Raw genomic sequence first — 26,204 nt, 5'->3', positions numbered from 1 at the left:
CTTTTTCCTATTTTTAAATATTTTGTTGTTATCACTAGGCTTTCTTACCTTTTGTTGACCTTTAGTTCTGTATGAACAACACTATCAGTCACAGGAGAAACTTCTGGCATTCTTCTCACAGAAACCAACCCTGAAGCCACCCTTTTAACAAAACCTTACCGTGAAAATCCAATACAGTATCTAGGAAAAACACACAGCTTAACTGGAATGTTAACTTAGGTCCATCACTTAAATGCCTGAATTCAGATTGGTTAACATTTGGTCAACACAATAACTTTTACATTAAAATTCCATTGATCATAGAATTGATGGAAGCAAAACCAAACAATACTGATATTTACTTTTAAATTGCATGAAAGAAAAAATGTATTTTCCTTGAATAGAAATTCACTTTTCAAACATTTTTATAAAAATACACTATTAGAACCATGATGACCATAACTTGAAAGAAACTATACTTAACATTCATTAAACATTCATTAAACTTCTCATAAAAACATTTTTAATCTTTCTGGGAAATTTAAAATTCTGATTTCTTGGATCCTCCTTCCACAATTTTCCATGACGAGGATTAACTCAGCACAAACTTCTCTTTCAAGGTGAAATAAATAGCTCCTTCTGGGGTGAACACAAAGCATATTACAAAGGACAATGCATTCCAGAGTTGATTCTCAAAAACAGGAATGGACATGGAACAAAACTACAGCATCCGTATCCCTTCACCTCCCAGCATTCTACAGAATGTTTTGTCCTGAAAGGTCAGCACATATCCCTAGTGACACACTTTTGCAAATTCATTGCATGCCTTCAGTTTCATATTATATCAACTTAATTCAGATAGGCCAAAAGATACTCTCACATTATTTCAAGCACTTTTAACAGATAAAAAACATCAACACATTAAGAATTGTAACCTAAGGCCAGAAGGGTCGAAAGAAGCCCCAGGACCAAACACTGTGTACACAGGTATGATGAATCTCTGCTAGACTATGTTACCCTGTAAGGTGAGTTACACTGAACCAGCCTGGAAGTGAAATCAGAATTGCCTCAAGTCATTGCCTTCTTGCCTTAGAAAATCCAATTAATTTAACACTAAATGTCTAAAAAGCTGGCAACGTTTTGCCTTGTGTTATTACTACATTGAATCATGCAACGCTGACTTTCACAATAGTTAAAAAGTACTTACCATAAGTAATAAGCAGGAGGGTGGATACACACTCCTCCAGGTAAGGTACGAAAGCAAAATTCTTGACATTAGTAAATTTAATTCCTCTAGACTTTGTGAATCCACTTAAACTCTGGATTACAGACATCCAAAATTGGGTACTCATACACAGTCAGCCAAATGCATCTTCAGATTTCATTCACTAGGCTGACTAGGGACTTTACGTCCATTCATGTGGGCATTTAGTGCCTGTTGGTACAGTCTGGGGAACAAAAGATGCAGAGATATGGCTGTCAGGTGCTAAATAGCACCAACAGAAGACATGGCTGCTCTGAATATAAGGCAAGAGAATACTCAGGAGGATTTCCTGGGGTCTATCAAATGGTATTCTATGCCTATGTTTGGGCAAGTTAATTAAGTCCTTGACTTCCAGTGACTGCAAGACCTCAGACATACAATTTGAATATAAATGCTTGTGGACAATCTTCTTATTTTGGACCCAAATCCCACTCTGGGCATCTGCACTCTGAAGTCATTTAGAAGTCCTTCATGCTTGTTCTGTTTGCATAAACATAGGTGCCCAGACTAATTTCAGACATCTAAGGTATCCAAGACATCCACACAACACTGGCAAACATAGTGCCTGAACTAAGGCAGTACAAAGTCTTTTTGGGAAGCAGATAAACAAGGACGAGCTAAATAGTACCAGAAACATTATTGCATCCACTGGCTGAACAAGATCTTACAAAAAGTGCCATAGAAACTCTGCTAATAACACCTCGCATGATTCACCTAAATTTAGGGCAATTAAGTTCAGTCAATGATTATAATACCAGGTGATTGTCATAGATCCGTAACATCTTATAGAGCAATGACACTATGCTAATTGAGTCTTATTCACTAAATTGTAAGCTATATGTCTAAAACCCCTCTGGGTGTTCTATTTAGTGCAACTGGTTTTTGTTTCCTTCCTGGAATTGTTTAAAAATTCTTTTGCATACTTTATTTACTCAGCCACAGGTATCACATTACTGTAGGTTGAATTTCAGTAATACATTAAATTATTTCTATGTGGTCTTTATGTACCTCAAAGGGATGCTGTAAGACATAATTAACGTGTTTGAAATAGTTGGAAAATTTTAAACTGAAACCAATGGAGAATACTAGAAAACTAAGACACAACTGAAAAAAGACATTGAATCATAGAATATCCTGAGTTGGAAGGGACCCACAAGGATCATTGAGTCCAACTCCTGGCCTTGCACAGAACACCCCAAGAATCACACCCTGTGCCTGAGAGCATTGTCCAAATACTACTTGAACTCTGTCAGGCTGGTGCTGTGACTACCTCCTTGGGGAGCCTGTTCAGTGCCCAACCTACCTCTGGGGGAAGAACCTTTTTCTGATATCCAGCCTAAACCTCCCCTGACACAACTTCAGGCCATTCCCTTAGGTCCTGTAGTCGGTCACAACACAGCAGAGATCACTGTCTTCCCCTCCAGTCTCCTTCATGAGGAAACAGTAGACTGCTCTTTCCCAGGCTGAGCAAACCATCAGAGGAAACAGCCTTAAGGTGCATCAGGGGAGGCTCAGGTTACATCCTGGAAAAAAAATTCACTGAAAGAGTGGTTAGGTATTGGAATAAGTTGTCCAGTGAAGTGGTGGAGTCACCAACTCTGAAAGCTTTCAAGAAGTATCTGGATATGGCACTTGGGGATATGGCTTATGGATGATTATGGCGGTGCTGGGTTGACTGTTGCACTAGATGATCTTGAAGGTCTCTTCCAACCAAGCACAGTAGAGTAAATAGTCCTAATTCTCAATTAAAATGGAGGGTGTCCATAGTGTGGTCTCCATCCAATTAAGCACACCAGTTTTAAGAAACCAGTGTAAATTCCATTTGCAACAAAAGTCTATGGTATACCACTTCTGAGTAACAATGTTATACTCTTTCCCAGGTTCTTATATAACTTACAATAGTAGCAAATAACAAAACTTTTCAATACTAGCAAAGAATTATTTTGAAAATTAAAATTTAAATTATAAAACTTGGTCATCAACAATATTTAATACAAATGGTGGTGTGATGATAACATTACCAGGCTAAAATAAGATTTTGTCAAAATCAGCACAAGATAATGAGTGGTGAGGGATTTAAATGCATAACTAGAAAGCCCGAACTCCTTGTGAGGTTTCAGAATATGTAATCCTGTAAGAATAAGGAAGAAGTGAGATAGCATTACTATAAAAAATTTAATTATTCCCTGGCTATTCCAATTACAGTAAGAAATCCTTTTTCTTGTAATCCCTTGTAATCAGGGGGGATCTCATCACTTTCCACAGCTACCTGACAGGAGGCTGTAGTTAGGTAGAGGCTGGTCTCTTCTACCATGCCTGCAGTGAGAGGACTGGAGGGAATGGCCTTAAACTGAGACAGGGAAGATTCAGATTAGATAACAGAAAAAATATTTTCATTGTTATGATGGTCAGGCATTAGAATAGGTTTCTTAGGGATCTGGTAGAGTCACCATCCCTGAAGGTCTTCAACATGCATCTGGATCTGGCACTGGTTGGTATCATTTAATGATTTAGGCATTGATGGGTGGACTTGATCTTAAAGGTCTCTTCCAATCTTGATGATTTGATGATTTTAAGTGAAAGTAATAGAAGAAAACAATAGGAAATATCACAGAAAAAAACAAAACTGTCTCATATAACTTGGTCTAGTCCTTCTCTCTGTGCCCTCAGCCTTTACAGAAAGAAGAAAACATTTCATTGTTGTAAAATCTCTGAAGGAAAATCAAAATTAAACACAATCAATACTTGGTTATTTAATTCCCTTCATTAAAAATTTCACAGATGTTATGTATTATATTTTAAGTGTATATATTTGCAACTGACTTAATCCATATAGAAGAAAACTTGTCCATCATGGAGACATTAATAACATCAAGTATTTCCAAAATACTTCATATCACTGAGTTAAAAACTTACAGTTTTATTTTAGACTCATTTTTCATTTAAACCAAACCAAACAAACAAAAAGAAATCAACCAAGACAAAACCTACAAACAGAAAACAAAGCCTAGTCTTGTTGATTGAACTTACTGATGCTCCCAAAGGGAAATTTACTTTTCCGTAACCATCTTGGAAGCCATTCATGTAACTGACAAAGTTCTTGCTAGAATGTTGTAGCTTGCTCTAAGAAAACTTCTTTCACAGTCATCTTAAAAGCAAGTTTCCATGGCTTCCACTTCCCCAAAAATGAAAACAGCAAGTCAAATAGCATTCAAAACCACTCTCTCTCAAAAATAATTGCTAACAGGGAAAACTACTTTGAGTAGTTCTAAACTTCTTACTGTCAATAAATCCACAAGTTTTCTCACATTTAAGTTTATATTTATTGGGGTTTTTTCTCTGTAGGCTTACACGAAATGTCAAGAAAAATCAATGTGACAAAATCAACTTGAATATAAAAATGAACAATTTCCGTTGCTGTAAAAAAAAGTCATGAATACATACATACTTGAGAGCAGATTTTGGCTCACTGAATTAAAAAAAAAACCCACCAACATTATGAATTTTCATAATGAAAAGAAAGCAGAAGCAGCTCACTGCTTTTCCATATTCCACTCATTAAGGTGATATTCTAAATGAGTGCAGAACCGTGATGAAATTAGCATTTCACAATAAATACCATATCTTAAAACACTTTCCTAAGCATCTGTTGCTTCCCTGTGCTACACATCTAGAGAACTTAAGCATTTTGTCTGAGAGAGTGAAGTAATTCTATTATTCATATGGCCAAGTACTCAGAAGTCAAGGAGTGAAGTGTGTTTATTGTGTCACTGACTCTATATGAGAATGGTTGAAATGGAAGAGTGCACTGGCAGATGTTATTATACAGGATTGATGAGGGAATTCAGAGGAAAGAAAGGACCATTCAATTGCATTTAGAAGGCAAAGAGCGTAGAACATTGCCTATGAAGCTGGCCAGAATAGTTCAGATAAAAAAGTTGTCTACAATGTATTACTTCTGCTGAAAATAGATGAATTCTGCTATGGCGTGAATTTTTATTGCTCCCAGATACAATGCAAAAAACATTATTTTAAGATGTGTCTTAATTTCAATACAACTCTGGCATTTCATCTACCTGTTTGCAATATTTAAGTATGGATCTGTTTACAGAGCTTTGGTGTACTTTTCCACAACATTATTCTCCTGCTCTATAATTAACCTTTTGTTTAGCAATAGCAATTATAATGAAATTAACATGCTGAACTATATAATATTTCATGCTAAGCCTACAGCTGTTGACTTCATTTTAATTTGAATATAGCCAAGGTACTGAAATAGATTTTCCTCCATATCATCTTATTAAAATAATTATAGGCATCTTTTTAAAAGTACAGTCTTAATGAACTTAAACTAACTTTTAATTTTAACACCTGACTTTGCCATTAATACATTACAGATGCTATAGCTCACCAGGAAATATCAAATATTTAAAGAATTATATGGAATAAAATTTTAAATATTTCCTACATACTGTTATAGTACTCAATTGATTCTGATTTTTAAAATGTGTTAGATACATTCTCTGTTTTTTGACAAATCCCTTATAATTTCTTGTTGTTTTTTATTTTTCACTTATATCCTTCTTGACATTTACTTTATTCACAGAACTTTTCATATCTGTTGCATTAAATAACTGTTCTTACTTGTTACAGAAGTCTTTAGTTCAAATATATTTCATTTTATATCACCTCAGCTGTCATTCACAGTTTCTCCTCTCCAGAGTCATTTGCTACTACGCACATGTTTTCTTCCCCTTCTACTCTTGTGAATGTAATATCTGATTTGAATGAGCCCATTAATTCATTCTCAACTTTTTTAAAATATAAATTTATATTCCACCCACAGGTGGGTAGTACAATCCCTTCATAATTGATCTGACTGTCACATAGCAGGAAACAAAGAAATATGTGGGTTTGCGGCTAATTCCTAGGTATGTATTCCCAAAATTGAACTTTTGATGTGCAATAATGTTGTCAGCCTTTCAGTTCTCCAAGCCTATCCAAGTAATCCCACAGTTAGTTACTTTATTCTTCTCGCCTTGATAAATTTCTTATATTTCAACTGCTTGCTTTGTTGAACCTCCATTATGAGAACCTTAGATGAGACCTCACTTACTGACACAAAATTCACTTGACTAAATAGTAAGAAACATTTTGAGAGGGTGATTCATCTCATGTTGAAAATCTGGAATAGGTTAGATGACTCATATTCTATTCCCTCCCATTCAACACTAAGGAACAATACATGTTACCTGAAATAAAGTAAATTCTGCTTTGGCTACTTCCACAGTAGTATTTATCTTCTAGAAACTTCTCCACTGTGTGATAGGCTGACCACTGCCAGCTGCAAAGCATCCACACAGCTGCTCACTCTCTTCTCCCCATAAATCCAATGGGATGGGAGAGGGACAGGAACTTACTTCTTCTGCAATAGTCAAAACACTGATGGGTTACGACACTTTTAATCAGAAATCCAAAATACAGCACCTCACAGACTGCTCAAAAAAAACCCTCAAAACAAAATAAACCTCCAAAACCTCTTGGCTTTTATCTCCGGTCACAGTAGTTTGAACTGTAAAGAGGGTTAAGGCAAACCTTATCTATGACCTAAATTTCTGCATCTATGGAGTAAGCAGGGAACAGATTTTGTCTTACTTGTTTCATGTTATATGCCCTCTGACATACAGACCATCTTTGCTTGTGCCCTTCCTTCTAGTAGCAAAAATTGATTTAAAGAGAGTAGCTAAAATGTTCTCATCTCCTCTACACTTCTTTCCACCAAACATAACAAAGGTAGGAATAACCACCCAGTTGTCATATTGAAAAGCAGGCAAGTCTTTATCACTTCAAATATAAACAGTCATTATAGACTTGTTTTTAACTGGACATGTTTTCCATATAAACAGAGCCGTAAATTAGGTACAATTTGTAATTGAGTTATAAATCTTAGAAATTAAAAGAGGACATAACAGATGACTATAAATTAAACTTTTTGTGCATGTGCTTTCTCTCTTTCTCTCTCTCCCCTATGCACCATTCTATCAAGGTGTTTACTAAAGTATCTCTGCCTCAGAAAAAAAATCCACAGTACTCCAAAATTATATTGCTTTCTACCCATTTTTTCCAGCACAAATATAGACTGCCTTGAGGGTAGTAGTACTAATTGCATGAAACTGAACTGAGCTCTGTAATTCCCTTTTCTAGGTCTTCAAATTCTCAGTGGTCCTAATGACTGGCCTAAGAAAACAAAAACAAAAACAAAAACAAAAACAAAAACAAAAACAAAAACAAAAACATACAAACAAAAACCAAAGAAAAACCAAAACCAAAAAAAACCCAAACAAAATCACACCGAAAAACTTTTTGAGAAGGTGATCCATCGCTCTGCAAAACTTTCCTATCTACCTCATTTGGTCATAAGTTACCCCTCTTAAAATAATTTAATTGTCTATATTTCATTGTCTATATGCCTTATTTTTTGTCATTTATTTGTCTACAAATTTGTTTTGATACATTCAGAATAAAATAGAGTTAACAGATTAAGAAAGACCCTGCATGCAGGAGGGGTGGAAATTACCTGCCTTACACCCAAGTTATTCATCCATTCTAATCACTGGGAAGAAGTAGATATGTTCAAAGAAGAATTCATCTATCCTGTCTCAGCTTTTTGTCACCCCCTAAGGATGAAAATTTTTCTCTTTTGAATATAAAGTTTGACTGGAATAATCAGCTAGCTTTTAGACAGTTACACAGAGCACAGAACTCTTGGGCTTAAGAATACACCTTCCAGTATACTCCATCTGTTCTCAGAATCCCTTTAGAACAGGGCTACAATTGATATCTCAGTTCCTTCTTCTAAAAGGTGATTCATTTCTTCCAAATATCACAAGAGCATAGAAGTAAGATTTTAATTCCATTCCTTATTCTTTTCCTTTCATTTATTTAATTCCATTCCTTATTCTTTTCCTTTCATTTATTTATTTATACATTTGTTTATTTGTTTATGACAGAAGCATACATATGTGATCTTTGATTGAATATGTAGTATGCCACAAAAACAAGGACTTGCACCTGGAAATCACATTCTAATTACTTAATGAAAAGTAAAATATTCTTGACAATAGGAATCCCAATAGACTTATAACAGAATGTTATGATGTTATGATGTAACAGGGTGTTCTGCTGGATAAAGCAGGTTCAACCAACTGTATTTCAACCAGGAAACTGGACTTCAGGTTCTGGAATTGTAAGTCCAAGTATTTATTTGTCTGTGGAACATTTTTTTCCAAACAGACCAGTAGTCCAGAAAAAAGCACAAATCTGACTGTAGAAAAGACTGTGGTGGCTGCTTCTGTAGTTCTTCCTGTTACTGGAGTCCCCACTTGGCTCTTTTCACTGTCTCATCAAAAGCCTGTTTTATTAGCATCTGAGTGAGAAGCCAGGACGGATCTGAGTTGGCAGATAAGGTAAGCAAAGGAACAGGCTGTAGATATTACAGGAGAGGCAGAGCTATAATGGTTGTACTAGATGTAAAATGGTTTTGGCACACTGAGATTCTCATACTGAAAATATCTCTGTTTTGCACCAATAAATGTTTACATACGCATCAGCTAACAGGCTTGGCATGCAGGCCTTAGCAATTTTGGATTAGGAAAACGTGTAGGGATGGTCAGATACTTAAATTTCATGCAAGTCCTCATGTGGACCTAGCCAGAAGATATTTTTTAATATTTTAACACATAGAGGCAATTTGGTTTGGTCCACATTGACTAGGAGTTTATCCCTTTCCATCTAAAATACTCCTCAGAAGGTCTAATTCTTTGTCTAAAAAAGAGCAATAATCATTCTGCCAAAAAGTTGATTTACAGCCAAGCTGGTCAGGATCAATTCCTTTAAAAAAAAAAAAAAAGATTCAACAACTCAAGCCTCCACCTAGACATCCAGGAAATTACCAAGATTATGAAGTCGTGTTAGGACAGAAAAACTGATTGGGAATTACAGCTCACAAATAAAACACTTAAAGAAACTGGTCCAGTTCCTGGTTCAGCACCATATTCCACTTCAGTGGAAAAAAGTGCAGCACCACATTCTCCCTACCTTGATCCTTTCCTTCCTCACTTAAGGCAATCTTTTCACCAGGAGTACGGGGAGGGACTGCTCATCTTTGCAATCAAAGGCATTAGTGGGAAGCCTCACTCAGACAGACCCATACTTTCTAGACATCACATCGCAGGATTTACACATATGTCACTGACAATTATGAATGTACACTTTCAAATACTTCACACTACCACTTTTGGTTAATGAATTCATTTATACATATTAGAGGTCATCCTTAAGTCAAACTGATGACTTCCAGATATACCATCAATTATTTAGAGTTTTACAGTGGTCCTGTAGCTTCAGTGACTTTATAAAATTATCCTTGATTTACACTAGAATGACAAATTAAAGTCAGTCTAGGATACCAATAGTTGTAAAGACCAGGAGGACAAAACCCTATTGTTGTCAAGTTCTTCAAGAATTAACTGAGCAACAATGTATAGAGGAAATTCCCTTACTAACTACTTTTAAGAACAATTAATTAATATAGCTAATTAGAACTGCTGACTGTATAAATACTAAAGTTTAAAATAGCACTTTATACTACGTGCTCTAAAAGCTAAGAAGCATTCCAGAACAGAAATTCGGTTTTTCAGCTAGTGTTAAGGGAACTTCCCATTCTGACCATTCATGATGCTCCCTGGCAGTCACACTCTTAAGGCCACACTGTCACACTTTCACCAAAGTCCCTTCCCAGCAGGCAGCTCCAGTGACTCTATGGGAGCCCTGCTTGGCTCCCTACTCACCCCACTCACACAGCCAGACCTGGTTTCCCATGGCAGTCTTGGATGTCTCCTTCCATAAAGTCATTGATTCACGGCACGATGACACAGAAACAGCCTGAGATGGTTCCAAGAAGGAGGAACGCCTAACCAAGGAATCCCCGGGCATTTATCCCCTCAGTCTCCCCATGCTCCTGCCTCCTCTCCATCCACCTCGCCGGGGTGACAGGCCTTCATCTCCTTTGTTATCCAAACGGTCGGCAATTCCCGGCTCCCGCTGTGTCTCTCGGTGTCCATTCCCCTGGCTGGCACCACCCATCTTCATGCCCTTTGCTGTCCCAAAGGCTGGCAGCTCCTGGCATCATGTCTCGGGCTCCCACCCAGAGCTCAAACCACATGTCAATCTGCATCTCAATCTGCATCTCAGTCTGTATCTTGCAAGCCCAAATACCTTCACCAGGTGTATTCCTGGTGGAATCATCCTGGTCCATTAATGTCAGCACAGATAACCCTGTCTAGACTGCCAGATTTATACCAGCTAAAAATTTTAATTTCCTTTTTCTCCCTTCCCTGTTATGAGTTAGTGGTGTGGATAGATTTGAGGTCACTACCTAGCTCTGCTTTGTTTACTTTCTGAAGATGAACTGCACTGTACAATAAAATTATGTTGATAGAAAAGTGATATCAGACAGCCCTTGGGGAAACTTCTTCGTCATGTCAACCATGTTTAATTAGGCAAAACTAGAAGATGGGGGGGGGAAAAAGCTTAGCTGATGTTGATTGCCATTAATGTATTTCTAAGACTATAATTCCCTGTGACTTGGTACTGAAAATATAGGAATTCATCTTATACTTTATTATAAATCAGTTTTAACAAAGCATTTTATTTTTTCAATGTAATTAACTGAATAATGAAAAATAAATTAATCACTACCAGAGTGGAAATGTTTTTGCAGCTCTTTCAGGCTCTTTTTTTTTGCAGTATATTATACCATTTCTTCCTCTCTCATTTTTATTATGATTTCGATGCTACATACAGTATTTAAAGAAATTAGTGGCTAGTTTCTTTATTTGCTCACACGGAAAAAAGATGACACTGAGAACTTTGTTTCAGTTCAAAACATTTGAACTTTTGGTTTCATGTGACAGCCTGATTAAATTCAACCTTTAGCACTGAAATTCAGGGTAGATAATTTTTTAGTAATTATAGCTATACACAAAAGGGATAAAATAAAATTCTTATATGATGATGGTCTCTAAGCTGACTATGCAATTCAGGGACAAGATCCTAAAAGTACAGTGTTTAATCCTCTGAAAAGATATCAGCGTTCAGTAGTAATGAAAATTTTACAAGTTTATAGGAAAAATTACAAATAGTAAAGGAAAAAATGCTACTGAAAATTAATAATGAATATGGATCTATAATACTTTGTACAGCTCTTGTTCTTCCATTTCAAAATATATATAACTATATAAATCTTTGGAGAGAGAAAAGGCATCATCAATAATGATCTGAAGGAACTTAGAACAAAGAATCTATAGACTGGAAAAACAAAAAGCAGGAGGAGAGAGAGGAAGAGAGAGGGAGAGGAAAAGGGAGAGAGAGAGATGATGTTGAAATCTGTGAAGTCATGTATGTCATGAAGTTACGAAGTTAAAGAAGGTGAACAGCGAGTGTCTGTTCATTGTCTTCACTTTTCAAAAGCTAGAGGTACTTTTCACTTGGGTTTTCTAGATCATGGTCTCATGCAGAACATAAGAGAAGAAAGAAAATACACAGGAAACAATGTCAAAGAAAGTGGACCTAATTTACAACTTTTGTACTCTAGTCAGCAGTAAATTTCACAATAGAGCCACTGGCCTAGTAAATAATGAATTTTTTATAAGTGAAAACTATACTTACTGAGTTCATTCAAACACCTGTGAGTCTGACCTCATTGGAGGATCCTATGGAATCCAGACCAGAGATTTCAGAAACTGCAGAGAATATGAAGATCTCATGCATTAGAATTAAATTTTGGTAGGGAGAGTTTGCAAGATCTTTCTTCTCTACAACCTGTTCCTCCATTTCAAAGGAAATCATATATTTCTGTTTCCATCATTGTGAACATTACAACTTTTCAAATTACATGATTTGACATAAGGTGCCAGAAAGCTAGGACATACTAGAGGAGTATAATACGTGAAGGACACCCTGAAAGAGTAAATTCTGGAATCTAGATCATAGGATTTTAAGTGTTTTGCCTACAAAAGCCATTTTTCTTTTACTATTCCTTTATAAGCAGTACTAAGTGCCATGATTATTCCCAGCTCAGTCTTCCATGCTCCTGAGCCAGATGCTGAGAGAATTCATGTTACTTACATCACAATAATGTAACAGTTTCATTTTCGAACACTAAAATAGCAGTTCAAGGATATGATATGTTTCATGTTATATGACTCGCATATGAGCTGTGAGGCCTTTTAAGAACTACTTTATTTCATTTAAGTATTTTCAATGTGGAAAATTAATGTAATACAACTAACTCATTTAAGTCATTAAACGGAATGGTTTCTGCCATAAACTATAGTAGTTGCTGGATGGATAATGCAGTAACAGCCATTCCCATGGTTTCAAAACAGCAAGTTAAACATTTTGCAGGAGGTCTCTATTGCAAGTACTCTCTTATCATATTCAAGCACTTGTGCATTTTACTTGTCAGAGTAAATTGTCTGCATTGTGCACCTCATGGTAAATAATAAAGTTCTTGGAAAGCCAAATGGACATTTAATGTAATATTGTTAAAAAACACATCCTTCTCATTTTCCAACATAACTTTTTTTTAATTCTTATGAGGATCAGTTCTTGTAGCTAAGATAGATATGACTCTTTTACACAGAGATTCCCTTCTTTATCTTCCAACTTTTCCTAAAGACACTGAATTATCATGAATTGTATGTAAAAGTGTATGTAATCATTTACAAATGTGGTTCATCAGCTTTATTAAAAATTGCACCTGTATGCTCACAGGAGTTTGATCTTTTTTGTCACTCTGCTATCTAGCAAATAATTTCCATTTCTTTTAAAACCTATGTTAATTTAGCATCTTTGCAATCAGATAATACTGGCTTGAGATTTGCTAAAGTAGGTGGTCATGTTGTAAGCTTTCCTTGCAAATTTTGCTGCTACTAGTCCATTGAGAGTGGTAGCCCCAGACGCTTGTTTGTGTGTTCACATTCCAGGCTGTCCCCCCTTTACAAAAAGGAAAACACATAAGAGATTTAGACATGTGCGTAGCAAAGGATCCTGTAGACTTAGCGTACTTTTTGAAGCTAAATATGTAATCAGGAGGAATGAGCCATGTGGCAGTTTAACTAAATTTATTAGTCAATCCTGTATGCTATGTTATGCAGTTTTGAAGAAGATAAATTTTCTAAGTGCGTAAAGTTTCTTGGTGACTGAATGAAGAAATGCTATTTTACTGCTCTTTCCCACATTCTTCTTAGGTTTAAGCTCTTTAGGTTGATAACTCCAGTTTGGGGTAATCCAAGGGTCTGTCTCTTATGACAAATAAAATATGATCAAGCCTGGAATGCTGCTCAGATCCACACATTACAAACTGGATCAGTCCCTTGCTCTGTAATGAGGTGCTCAAATGACTCTCCTTTCTCCAAGTGGGGCATATTCTGAAATAAATACATCCCACTCATTGTTTCAAAAAGGGCAACTTGCAGAAAACTATCCAGTGTGGATTCCCCCTACCCTCAGTAGCTCTCCAATGGTACTCCAAAAGGTTTTGTTGCTGCAAACAGCCTGTGTGCCTTAATGCCATTGCCAGATAGAAAAGTTAATAATACTTTCTTGAGTTTAAGATTGGATTTCAACTCACTTATATGTAGGTTACCATGTTTCTATCATACTCAGTGAAAATCTAATAAGTATAACAGGTGGAATTTGGGCAGATTTATTATACCCCAAGATAGGCTTTTATCTGAATTTTTTATCTGGATATCCCTCTAGACTCAAAATTGTATTGTTATGGGGATTATTTCCATTTCCCAAACATGGGAGTCTAACACTGTACAAAATAATTGCAGCTTTTCAAATCAACTGCCTGATGCTAACTGACATAAGATGGAACCTGTAGGAAACCAATGCCTGCAGGTGGGTACAGCTCAGTGGTGCCCACAGCTTGGCAGGGCAGGGCTGAATTGGAAGCTAGCCCTGCTCCAGCATCACTGGGGCAGGGGCCGGTGGCCCTGAGAGGGACTGACATGGAAAAAAATCTAGAAAACAGGTTTATGATCCTCAAATCCACAGAAGAGGTTCTCACATCTACTGATCAATAGAAAGTCAAAGTGATTTGCGGATGTAAATTTACACTTGCCTAGACTCAGATGATAAAATTTTAAGATGCATGTGGCCAAGACTTCCTACACATTTATTTTTCAAAATAATTAAAATCACTAAAAACATTCAGAGGGACTAAAAAGTATATTCCAGACAAATCTACCAGTAAGCTCTGTTATATTAATCAGTACCTTACTCAATGACAGACCCACAGTGTTAGTAGTTTTGCATCAAAACATTATCTGAATTCTTAACACATCCTTGAGGTGCTGACCAAGTTATTCTCTTACAGCCAAAAATAAATTTTTTTGTTCAGGTACCCACAGGCAACGCAGAGTTAACCAAGAAGCAATGAATTGCAAATATTACTGAAATACCCACTGTGCAGATAATTTATGGTTTAAAGAATACATCAAATTAATTTGAAAAGATGTGGAAGCAATTTCTGAAACACACATGAAGGGATTCACCTAATTCTAGATTCAACACTTAAGTGCTAGCATATGGCTTAACAATTTGTGTGAATTATACAACTGCTGACTGTCTGAGATAAACTCATTCTTTATTCTTCATTCATTAATTTCAAATAGCTTGAGTTCCTCAGCAGAAGGGAGACAATAAAAATAGCTTTTTTACATATGTCAATAGTAAAAGGCAGTCCAGAAATAACACTGGTGTCTTACTCAATGAGCGTGGCCATCTCACAAACAAGACAGACAAGATAGACAAGGCAGAGAAGCGTAACGCCTTCCTTATTTTGGTCTTCAACAGTTGTCATGGCTTAAGGGGGTCTCAGTGCCCTGAGCCAGAGGACTGGAATGATAAGCTCCCAGTAGACCCCGAAGTTGTGCAGAAACTGCTGCTCCAGCTGGATCTCTGTAAGTTAAGGGTCCTGATAGGATTCATGCAGGAGTATACCCAAAGAGCTGGCTGTTGTCATTGTGAGGCATCTCTATGATTCCTAACAGTCTTGGGGATCTGAAGAGGTCCCAGCTGACTGGAAGCTGGCTAACATTATCCCAGTTTTCAAGAATGGCAAGAAGGATGACACTGGAAACTACAGGCCTGTCAGTCTCACTTCAGTGCCTGGTAATATTATGGAGACGATTATTCTAAGAGTTATTGAAAAACAGTTGAAGAACAGCACAGTTATCGGTCACAGACTGTCTTAATGATGGGAAAATCCTGCTTATTGAACTTAATTTGATGGAAAAATCCTGCTTGTCGAAACTAATTTGCTTGCACAACAAGGTAGCACCCCTAGGTGATCAAGGGAAACCACTTGATGTAATCTTTTTGCATTTGAGTAAAGTTTTCAATAGTCTCTCACAGGATCCTTCTGGACAAAATGTCCAGCAAACAGCTGGATAAACACATCATATGCTGGGTGACCAATGTGGCCAGGCACAAAGGGTTGTAGTGAATGGGGTGACATCTGACGACCTGTCAATGGTGGAGTTCCACATCTTCAACATCTTCATAAATGACTTGGATGCTGTGGCTTTGCTGATGGTACTAAATAGTGAGGAGTTGTCAACTCTCTTGAAGGTAAAGAAGCCCTGCAGAGACCAAGACAAATTAGAGGACTGGGCAATGATCAACAATATGAAGTTTAAGAAAGGAAATTGCCAGATGCTGCACCTGGGACAGATCACTGTCAGAGCACCATTGGATGTAGGTACAGACTGGGGAACTGGGCTCTGGAGAACAGTGCCACAAAGAGCAAGTTGGGTGTCCTGGTCCTTGAGAATTTGAGCATCAGTCAGCAGTGCCCTGGCAGCCAGGAGGGTCAACCCTGTCCTGGGGGGCATCAGGCACAGCATGGCCAGCCAGGCAAGGGAGGGGATTGTCCTGCTCTGCCCTGCACTTGAGTATTTTGTGCAATTTCAGGTGCCACAATAAAAAATGACATTAAGCTATTAGGCAACATACAAAGGAGGATCAAAATAATAGTGAAGGGCCTGGAGGGAAAGCCGTATGAGGCCTGGCTGAGGTCACTTGGTCTGTTCAGTCTAGAGAAGAGGAGACTGAGTGGGGACCTCTCTGCAGTCTAAAATTTCTTCCTGAGGAGAAAAGGAGGGGCAGGCACTGATCTCTTCTCTGTGGTGACCAGCGCCAGGACCCAAGAGAATTGCCTGAAGTTGTGTCAGGGGAGGTTTAGGTTGGATATTAGGAAAAGGTTTTTCACCCAGAGGGTGGTTAGGCACCGGAACAAGTTCCTCAGGGGAGTGGTCACAGCACCAGCCTGACAGAGTTTGAGAAGTATTTGGACAACGCTCTCAGGCACACAGTATGATTCTTGGGGATGGTTCTGTGCAGGGCCAGGAGGTGGACTTCAGTGATCCTTTTGTTTCCCTTCTAATTCAGGGTAGTTTATGACTCTGTGAGTTACAGCGTAACATTTCTTTTACCTTTCAATGTGTACATGGAGAAGTGTTTGTCAAAATCCAAACAAAGGTACCATTAAAAATTATAACTTTTCATGCCCAGTTGTATAGAGGCAGTAGTGAGTAGTTGCTAACTAGAAAAAAAGAAAACTGACAAACCTTACTTTATGAATTTGAACTTTAGAAGTATTGACTTCTATATAAACTATTACAAATGCTGTCATTATTCTATCTTATTTCTAGCTACAGTACCATGACTTTTATTAGAACCCTTTATTTTCTAAAATAATAGTTTAAATTTTAAAATTGAATATTTTCTGTGCTTTTTTCTGTTTGGTTTCATAGAGTGTGTATTAATTTGAAATGCATTTTTTTTTCTATTAGTTCTGCTACACTTTGAGTGGATATAAGACTGTATGTGTAATACTTTTTTTTTTGTTATTCACTAATACTATTTCATGTTAGTTGAAGTCACTCTGACCTCTCAAATACTCAGAAAGCAGAACTTGAAGAACTTATAAGAAATATCTACTTGAGGGAAAAAAAGAACATGTCATTTTGGCAGAAGTACTGTGTATTTCTCTTACTGTGTCACAGCAAGAGCACAGTCTCTTCTCAGGGATGGCAGGGGAAGGGAACTGTATTATGCCTTAGAGCTTTCTCTTCTGTTGATCTGTTAAAAATGCACAGGTTCATAAATATTTAAAATTATATGTGTTTGCAGGAATAGACCTTTGAAAAATAGTTTCCTTTAAGATTTATTCAATGAGTTAGAAATTATTTCAAATAATTATTCTGACTAAATTCCAATTTTTTGTCCAGGTGAGGACAAATAAAATGTGGGAGGTCTCAATATGTGGTTATTAGTCTCCATCACAATCTGCTCTTTCATGTATTCACTCTTCACTTCATTGAAACCTATCAAACATAACCTACATTTTTCCTAAAATTAACGTTAAATTATTAAATCCCATGATTTTGTGAAAATGGAAAATAAAAAAAACAACAACTTAGTCTTCCAGACCTTGGTTGTCCAATGGAAATTTCATATTGTCAGTATTTTTACTTACCTTTGTCCTGTGTCTTTCATCAACCTGAATACAGTCTTGTGACTTTATCAGGTTGCCAAGTGACAGATTTTTATACCCCAGAAAAATTCTTCTCAGAAATAGCATGAAGTTTAGCTGGGAGGAGAAGTTAAGAGTTTATTACCTTTTTGACAAAGCCTTCCTTGATCTGCTTAAACTCACTCCTCTAAGTCTCTGTCCTGAGGTTAAGGTCTGCAGACTTAAAAAAACATTTCACTGAAATGATTTAACTCTCACTTCTGCCTGCCTGTAAATCCTTTTATGGCACTGGAATTGATCAGCATGTCAATAAGTATTTTTCCTGATCATCATTTGCACTCTTGTTGCCAATAGCCGTATGTGAAAAGACATTACAGAACAGAATGGGATTTCTTCCATATTTAGTCATATGAGACTTCCCATCAGCTTGAATCCCAAACATATGATGAGTGAAATCTTACATAGAAATCATTCAGCTGGACAGCATAGTGTGTCATTTTTAGTAGCATTTTCAGTCAGCACAGATTAACAACTGGGAGTGGGATGAGTGAGGTGCTCTTGAAATCTGAGCGGAGCTTAGCAGAGATCTTGTTCTGACCTGGCTTCTCTTTCATAAGCTAATAGGAAAAAAAATCAATACATTAGCTCTTTGGCCAGCTTTTACAGGATTTAAAATATATTTCTTTCAGCAATTTTTCATTTATGCATTTCCAGGTGAGAATTTTTTCAGTGATGATATTTTAGATATATGAGGGTCTCTCAAAAGGCAAACTGGAATTATGGATGTGAAATTCACTGTCACAAAAATAGTTTGGCAATTTTATCTGCTCTTGATCAACATCTAAGGTGACATTTAAACTAATGTCTTTTATATCTTTTAACTATTTAATACAACCCATTTATATATTTCAGTATACAAAGTATGCAAACACGATAAGCAGTCTTCTATTCCATACTTTGATAACACACAGTATTCACAATACACTGGAAATTTGTTGTAGTCCAGTCAATTACCAGGTCTATTAACAATTTTTATCTGTGATCAGATTGGGAGCTAGACCTACTTTCTAAAGGCTAACTGACATTTACCATGGAATGATAGTGTCACTTTTGAAAGATAAGGAGTGGCAGTGAATAATCTTTCAAGAAAGCTGCCAGAGCTTATATTCAGTCTTAGCGGTGAAAATCGGTAGAAAGGAGGTTTTAATCTGTGTATACTATGCCACATGAATTTTCAAATCCAGATCTTATTCAGCAAAACAGTACATAAGACAAATAATTATTTTATAATACAGATGAGGGAGCAGTTTTAAGGAGCTGATATACGATACAGGTAGCTATGAATTCCATTCTAAACTCTTGGTGCATCAAGTGTAGATATTGCTTCATTTTTATTTAAGTTTGTCTGATGCAGAGAGTAATTTCAGACTAAAAATAGCAAAAAAAGATACTTTCCATTCTTCAATGTAGAAAATAAAAATCTCAGAAAACAGGTTGCAAAACATCTTTTCAGGGCACAGTAACCCAGCAATCATTGAATGTCACTCCGTTTTCTTCTTTTAATCACTATGGATCACTTTGTGCAGAAGCAATGTAGCACGATGCACTCAAACAGATATTTCCCAGTGCCCTTAAACACAGGTTTTTAAACACATTTCTAGACACTGCAGAATATGCCTAAATATCAAGGTCTCCCAGTGAATTTCTAAAACAAATTAAAATCAACCAGATTTTTTACATTTTTCTGAAAGAAAAACAGGGTTTCTGGTAATTTCTTTCTTTTATTTTAAACTGTCAGTTTGGGAAATTTATTACAGTATATGATATTAAAGTAGACTAGTTGTCTGATACATAACACTGTCATTCTTTTTTACAGATTTTTTTTTTCTCTTGTAGTAATAAACCTCTTTACCAAACTGTAGTTTAACATAACTATGTTGGGTTTACCACCACAGAAATATGTGCGGATAATGTTGAAAAATTCACTGGGCACAATAAGTCTTTTGAATTCTGTCAGCGCCCTCAACATTTCCCTTAAGGACTTTTTTTGTTCAGAATGAAATTTTCTAGTCAGCAGCAAACAGCCAACACCTGGCTTAACACTAGCTTGCTTAGTCTGGTTGTGAATTAACTCATGCCAACAGGTTCCTTCTTGTGCACCACAATAAAGATAGCTGACAGTATTTTCAGGTTCAGCACATTCTCACTGATGTTTCTTCATGACCTTCTGCCTCCACTAGGTTTCAGTACTTTCAGAAATATCACCACCACTGTAGAGTTACATATGTTGTAGTCTGCCATTTGTCTTCATCCACAAAAATAATTTTCCTATCTATTTACATTTGCATGCTACAATATTCATTATGTTTTCTGTAGCCTTGCAAGCAAAACTCCTTGAATATCTCATGTAAATATCTCATGTAACTAGAACTGGAAGTGCTCCCTCTGCAGCTGAATTTATGCCATTGAGACAACTGAGGCTATAAGTTTTCAGCTTAGTAATAGGGATGGCTTAGAAGTCACCTGTAGGAGCATTTGTCTATAAATGTGCCACAATATGGACATGAAAAAGCCCAGGTTCAAGGAAACAAACATTTAATACAATATATTTGTTAGAAGCTATATTATTTTTATTCTTTTGCATTATCATTACTTAATGTGTTATTGCACAGGTGTGTGCATTCATAAAAATTCATAGGTTCTTTATTTAATGAAATTATTTTGGTGTACCTACTGGAACAGATAGGCAATGCCCTATGATTCTATATATTTTAAGTATTAAATGCTCTCTGTGCAAATGGAGTAAAATATACCCAATTGACTAAAGAGATGCTGCTAAATCATCATGCACAGTGAAATGGGTTATTCAGCTCTCTGTGGGAGGTAATCTTAGAGTATTGCTTCATGTTATAGAAAACTTTTTAAATACAGTGATTTGCAAAACCCTCAGTGACAGCAAAACCCCATTAAAGTTCTCTATCTTAGGTGATTTTTTTTCCATTAATGAAGATTATCCAACTAATTGGTACATTTCTAAAAGCTTTGAAGAAAAAGAAATTAAGATTTCAAGGCAGATACAGTACTTGTATTAAGTAAGCAATTTTTAATGTCTAGATTAGAGTGATGCTAGCTTCACAATAGTTTTAAAAGAAGTCCTTTGGATCTTTCAGAAACTTACCTTCAAATTTCTTTTCTGTGAAATCTGAAGAATACATGCTTTTCATTACAAGCTCCAACTTCTCGTAAGGCATAGATGATTTGAAAAATATTCATACAGAATAGATTAAATTAATTACCTGTCTATGGGACAGAAAAAATATAAAGCTTTAAAAAATTCACACTGATGTTCCATAACAATAAGAAAAAAACGTGGAAAAAAAAGAAAAGTAAATTGATCATTTTAATTTAACTTAAAGCGGATGATTAGTGGATGCTTTTAAAATGAAAAATAAATGAAAAATATGGTTGCAAACAGCTATAACACTGACGAATAGTGGAATCTATATGAAAAAGAGTCATATCATAGATATCAGTGTCAGAATAAGTACGCAAATATAGGTGCAAATTTTAGCTTTTTAAATTCTTGGTCAGAGAGTCCAGTCTGAGATACATTTCAGCTTCGAGGCTCAGATGGAGACAGCCACAGTCATGTATTTAAAGTTTGTAGCTGAATGCCACACTTGGAGTCTTCACTCAAGCACATTTTTGAGTAGGTTTTTTTCAGGCTGTGGGTATAGAATTTTTATTCGTTGCTATCTACATAGCTTTTCATAGGGTATGGCTACAGACCTGAGTTCAGGAAAATAGTATATTTTTCATCAGAGAAACCAGTACTACTGCCTCTAGAAGTCTCCAGCCCAAATTCACAGCATCTGCTAAGATAAAGGTCAGTAGAGGTAAAATTGTGCCATGAGCACATATAGAAGCTTACCCATATGCCCTAGTTTTGCAAATTTATGTAAATTTTTGTAAATCTATTCTCTCAGTGAAGTTAAAGGTAAGACTGAAAGGAAACAACCTCATCTGCTTCCTCAATCATCTGGAAAAATGTTCCAAAGGTTTTTCACCAATGTACAGAATTTGCTGCCACTTAACAGCACTTTTTTAAGCCAACAAAATAATTTAAGATAGCATTAATAGAGACAGAACCAGGATACTTGATGACTTGCTACTCATCCACACCCACAACTTCTCTGCACTACTGAAACAGAAGATTTCATCCAGCTTTACTATATTACACCTTAATATCCCCTCTCACCTTCCTAAAACATTATTAAAAATGCCTGCCAGCACCTCCATCCCTTTCAGACTGGAGTATCCTCATCCTGAACAAGCCAGCTGATTGATTATGGTGATCTGCCACTGGCTGAGAGCAGCTACTACCTCTCAAGTAATCACATTTTATTTACAGCAGTTTGAATTTTATTTTTGCATTTCTTACTAGCCATAAATTGATTTTTCAAATTAAAAAAAAAAAGAAGAAAAGGAGAGAGAATGTGTTAAGAAATAGCTTCTCTTTATCTATATAGAATGAATGCAAGGAAACATACATGGTGCAATAGCAGTTGCACTATTCTTGTCTAGGTATTCATCAAATTCAAGGAACATCAATCTTCTAGTTACCTAAAAGATTACACAGAAAAGTGGAACACACAAACTGCAAATTAATCAGTGAGAGGTCCAGGAGCCTGACTCACTCCAGCTGACATGTGCTAGTGAGGGAATGCACAGAACCTCCACTGCCATCCTACACCTGCCCTGTAGCTCTGCCTATGGTAAAAACAGTGTGTTACACAGTTTGTAGATGTAGCTTCTAGGGGTAATTGCTGTGAGAACATTCACAATACAATTCTGAAACTATATCCACACATTCATTTGGGAGAAAAAAAAATGTATATATTCTGGCAATTAGAATAAGACCTAAAGGTCTTCAGTTCCTGAAGGGAACTTGCAAGAAAGATGGAGTGTTGTGATACAGTGGAGAAGGTTTCTTTACAGGGCATGTAGTAGGACAAAGGGGAATGTCTTTAAACTGAGAGTGAGTAGGTTTGGGGTAGACATTAGGAAAAGAATTCTTTGCTGTGAGGGTCATGAGGCACTGGAACAGCTTGCCCAGAGAAGTTGTAGATGCCCCATAATAGAGACAAAACCTGTTTAATCATTTCTGTTCCCAGGATATACTTTAAAATCAACAGAAAAACCTACCCAGGTAATCTAGAGAGGAACTTTTCAGAAGCTTAATTCAAAATCTGATTGACTGTGTTCAAAATTTTTCCTCTTCTTTTTTTTTTTTCAAATTATAATTTGGTTTCAAAATATGAAAAAAAATTTAAAGGGTTTCTTTCCCCTTGCTAGCTTTAAAAATTCATCAAAGGGCATTTATTCTGCCTTGTAGCATTGGACCAAAAATTATGTTTACTAGCATTTGTCGAAATAAGGTTGACACAATGAAACTGCATGAAGATTTGCAATAGCATTTAACTTCTCAGCAATTTTTCAAATACCATCTAATAATCAAAACTTTGGAGCTCTATATTAAACTCAGTGCTGGGGAAATGATCTCAAAAGAACAATGTAGCATTATGCAGCTCTTTTTCAATTTTTGTCATTGGTTTCCACACAGTGTTACACTTTACAAACCTCAGCCAAGCACATCTGCAAGCAAGGAGGTTGTAGTAAATGGAAATCACTGTGAGTCCAATGGATTACACACTGACGCATGACAAAGAGGAAAAAAATTATATGGCAAATTCTGCCTTATTATTTTGAGACATAATCCAGCTGTCTCTGAAAACTGTAGTGATTTTTCCAAAGTCTTCTAAGACTTTGGAAGAAAATTAATTGTGCCTTTGGTATTTATAATATTCATAGCATGCTTGTACCCAGGACTCAAATTTTCATAAATGCATGAAATCTATTTTCCCTCATCCATTATGAAACGAGGGCAAGTACCCAAAATATTAGATAAAATTTCTTGTAAGGATGTCAAAATCTTGGCATTTTACAAGTTAAAAGTGCTAGTGTGGGATGGTGGTAGTGGGATTTTCCCCCTATTATTAATATTCTGTAAATAAAATATGATGGTCTTACAATTAGATAGGCAAGATAAATATACTATTAAAAATCTAGGAGCAAGAAAATAAACTGTAAAATTCTGATCTTTCCAAACTAGTTATTGCCTACAACCAATGTGAGCTTGACATGAACACATCTCTGTTAGATGAATAGTTTCTTAAGCAATATTTAATTCTATTAACTTTTGTCCTCTGGTGCAATTCCTAGAGAAATATCATTCCTCTAAATATGATATTGACTGTTCAAGATTTGGGTAACTCAAACAGTGAATTCTCAAAAGAAAATGATGTAGTCCTTTTATGTGTACTAACTTTCTAGAATTTGTTTGATCTCTCCCCTCAGCTCTATTTCTACAAAAGAAGCAAAATGATGGTTAGGAGTGGAGTACACACAGACATGACCAAAGGCCTAAAAGAAAGACAGAAAGAACTTTGGCATTTAAATTTTCCATTGTGATTTGATATATGGCTCAGAAAATCTAGGCCACTAATTTCTTCATTACACACACTTTTATTTCCATGTTAACCAATTGTCCTGATCAACTTTGCTAGTGGTAAATGCTAATTTCATAGTGATGCTCCATAACTTACTTCTAGCAGTATACACAAATTTAAGCTCCCTGCTCTCTCCTGATTAGCTCCTGATTTCTTTTTTTTCCTTTTAACAAAAATGCATTGCCAGTCTAATTCCTTCTTCTTAACCTATAAATAAGACTGCAGTCCTGGGACTTCAGCATGCATTACTGAATATAAGCCTAAGACAAATCCTCCACGAATATTATGCAGAAAACATTCCTTTCATTTTTCAGTGTAAAAAAACAATAGAGACTGCCTCTGCTTTTCTCTTTGAATATGCTTTTAGCCTGTCATGTTACTATTCATGCTTATAAATTAATTTTGGGACTTAAATATTTTGTTAGGTTTAGACCCTTAACCAGCATTTTAAAAAAAAAGTTATAATGTGGTCATAGTGTAATTTAAATCCTCAGACTGCTAGCTAAAGTGTCAGGACTCTAAGTCTGTATTAAAAGCTGCTTTGACCCATCCGGTCTTTTTTCCTCTCTAAACCCTCAGTCTTCACATATATCTCTCTTTTAAGAGTTGTTGTTCACCACAAATTGAGTCTACTTCTAAATTTCCTCGAGAAGCTCACTCTGGAAGGGATTCTGTTGAATCCAGCATGCTGTACACAGCGTTTAAAATGCTTTACCACTTCAAAGGACAGCTGTTTTAGTCTCCCATTTCCTTAGGAGTTTGCCACAGCTGTCAAGCATTCAAACTTAGTGGGATAGCTGACTGACAGCTCTGCACAGATGGGACACCTGACACCAGCTGATCCAAGAGATATCCCATGACATCATGTTTAGCATATAGAGGCAGAGGTAGAAGGAAGGGGGGAGTAATGGCATTTGTCTTCCAAAGCACTTATTATGTGTGATGGATCCCTGCTTTCCTGCAGCTTCCTGAATGCCTGACTACCCATGGGAAGCGGTGAATTAATTCCTTACTTTGCTTTACTTGTGTGAATGACTTCTGCTTTACCTATTAAATTGTCTATATCTCAAATCAGTTTTTCTCTTTTACTCTCCAGATTCTCTTCCCCATCCCACCACAGGCAGTGAGTGAGTGGCTGTGTCAGGCTTAGCTGCCAGCTGGGGTTAAACCAGGACATTCCAAACCATTGTTTCTGTACAAGTGAATATTAATTAAGCTAAAAGGTGACTGTAATGAAGTACAAGACTGCTACTTTCACCGAGAGTAAGGGCTATGCACCTGTGCTGAAAACTGCATTTAGATTTCTGGCCTCTCTCCCAAGAACTGATGATGGAGTCTGTGAAATGTTAAGGAATGGAGAATTCATAAGGTCCTTCTTGCTAAATGGGTAGAAAAGTGGCAACAGGGCTTTAGTGGCTCCAGAAAAGATGGAGTCCTCTGTGGACAGTTTATTGGATGTTTCAGAATGCATACCTGCTCTGTTACAGTTTAAGATAAATGTTTCTGAAATACAAATATCAATTATTTATGTTTGACATTAAATGATATCAGAAAGGAAGATAAGGTGTTTGGCAGGAAAAATTACCCTTCACAGTGCCAGAAACTGCAGTGATGTCTTACAGGTGCCAGAAAGGAAAATCAGAAAAGGACAACACAAGATGCCTCTGTTTTGCAGCAAGAGCTGGGATCTTGCTGAATGTTTTTTTCTGCTTCAGAGAGCTGTCACACAGAAAATGTTCTTTTAGGTGCCCAGCAGACCAGCAGACATTGGCACATGGATATT

The 26,204-nt window shown here is 36.5% G+C and overlaps 1 long non-coding RNA gene across 1 annotated transcript; it reads right to left on the bottom strand.

The window, feature by feature from the left end:
- Positions 1 to 11,651: 11,651 nt before the first annotated feature.
- On the bottom strand, positions 11,652 to 22,277 carry LOC146444600 (uncharacterized). Its single transcript, XR_014851525.1, has 4 exons — positions 21,642 to 22,277; positions 21,031 to 21,152; positions 17,998 to 18,072; positions 11,652 to 15,957 (listed from the first exon to the last, which is right to left on the bottom strand). It is a non-coding gene; the product is annotated as an uncharacterized LOC146444600 (long non-coding RNA).
- Between the last annotated feature and the right edge of the window lie 3,927 nt (positions 22,278 to 26,204).

Source organism: Lichenostomus cassidix, chromosome 1 (assembly GCF_008360975.1).
Source record: "Lichenostomus cassidix isolate B80296 chromosome 1, HeHo_3.0, whole genome shotgun sequence".
NCBI classification, from domain to species: Eukaryota; Metazoa; Chordata; class Aves; order Passeriformes; family Meliphagidae; genus Lichenostomus; species Lichenostomus cassidix.
This window is presented reverse-complemented; position numbering and strand designations above follow the sequence as displayed.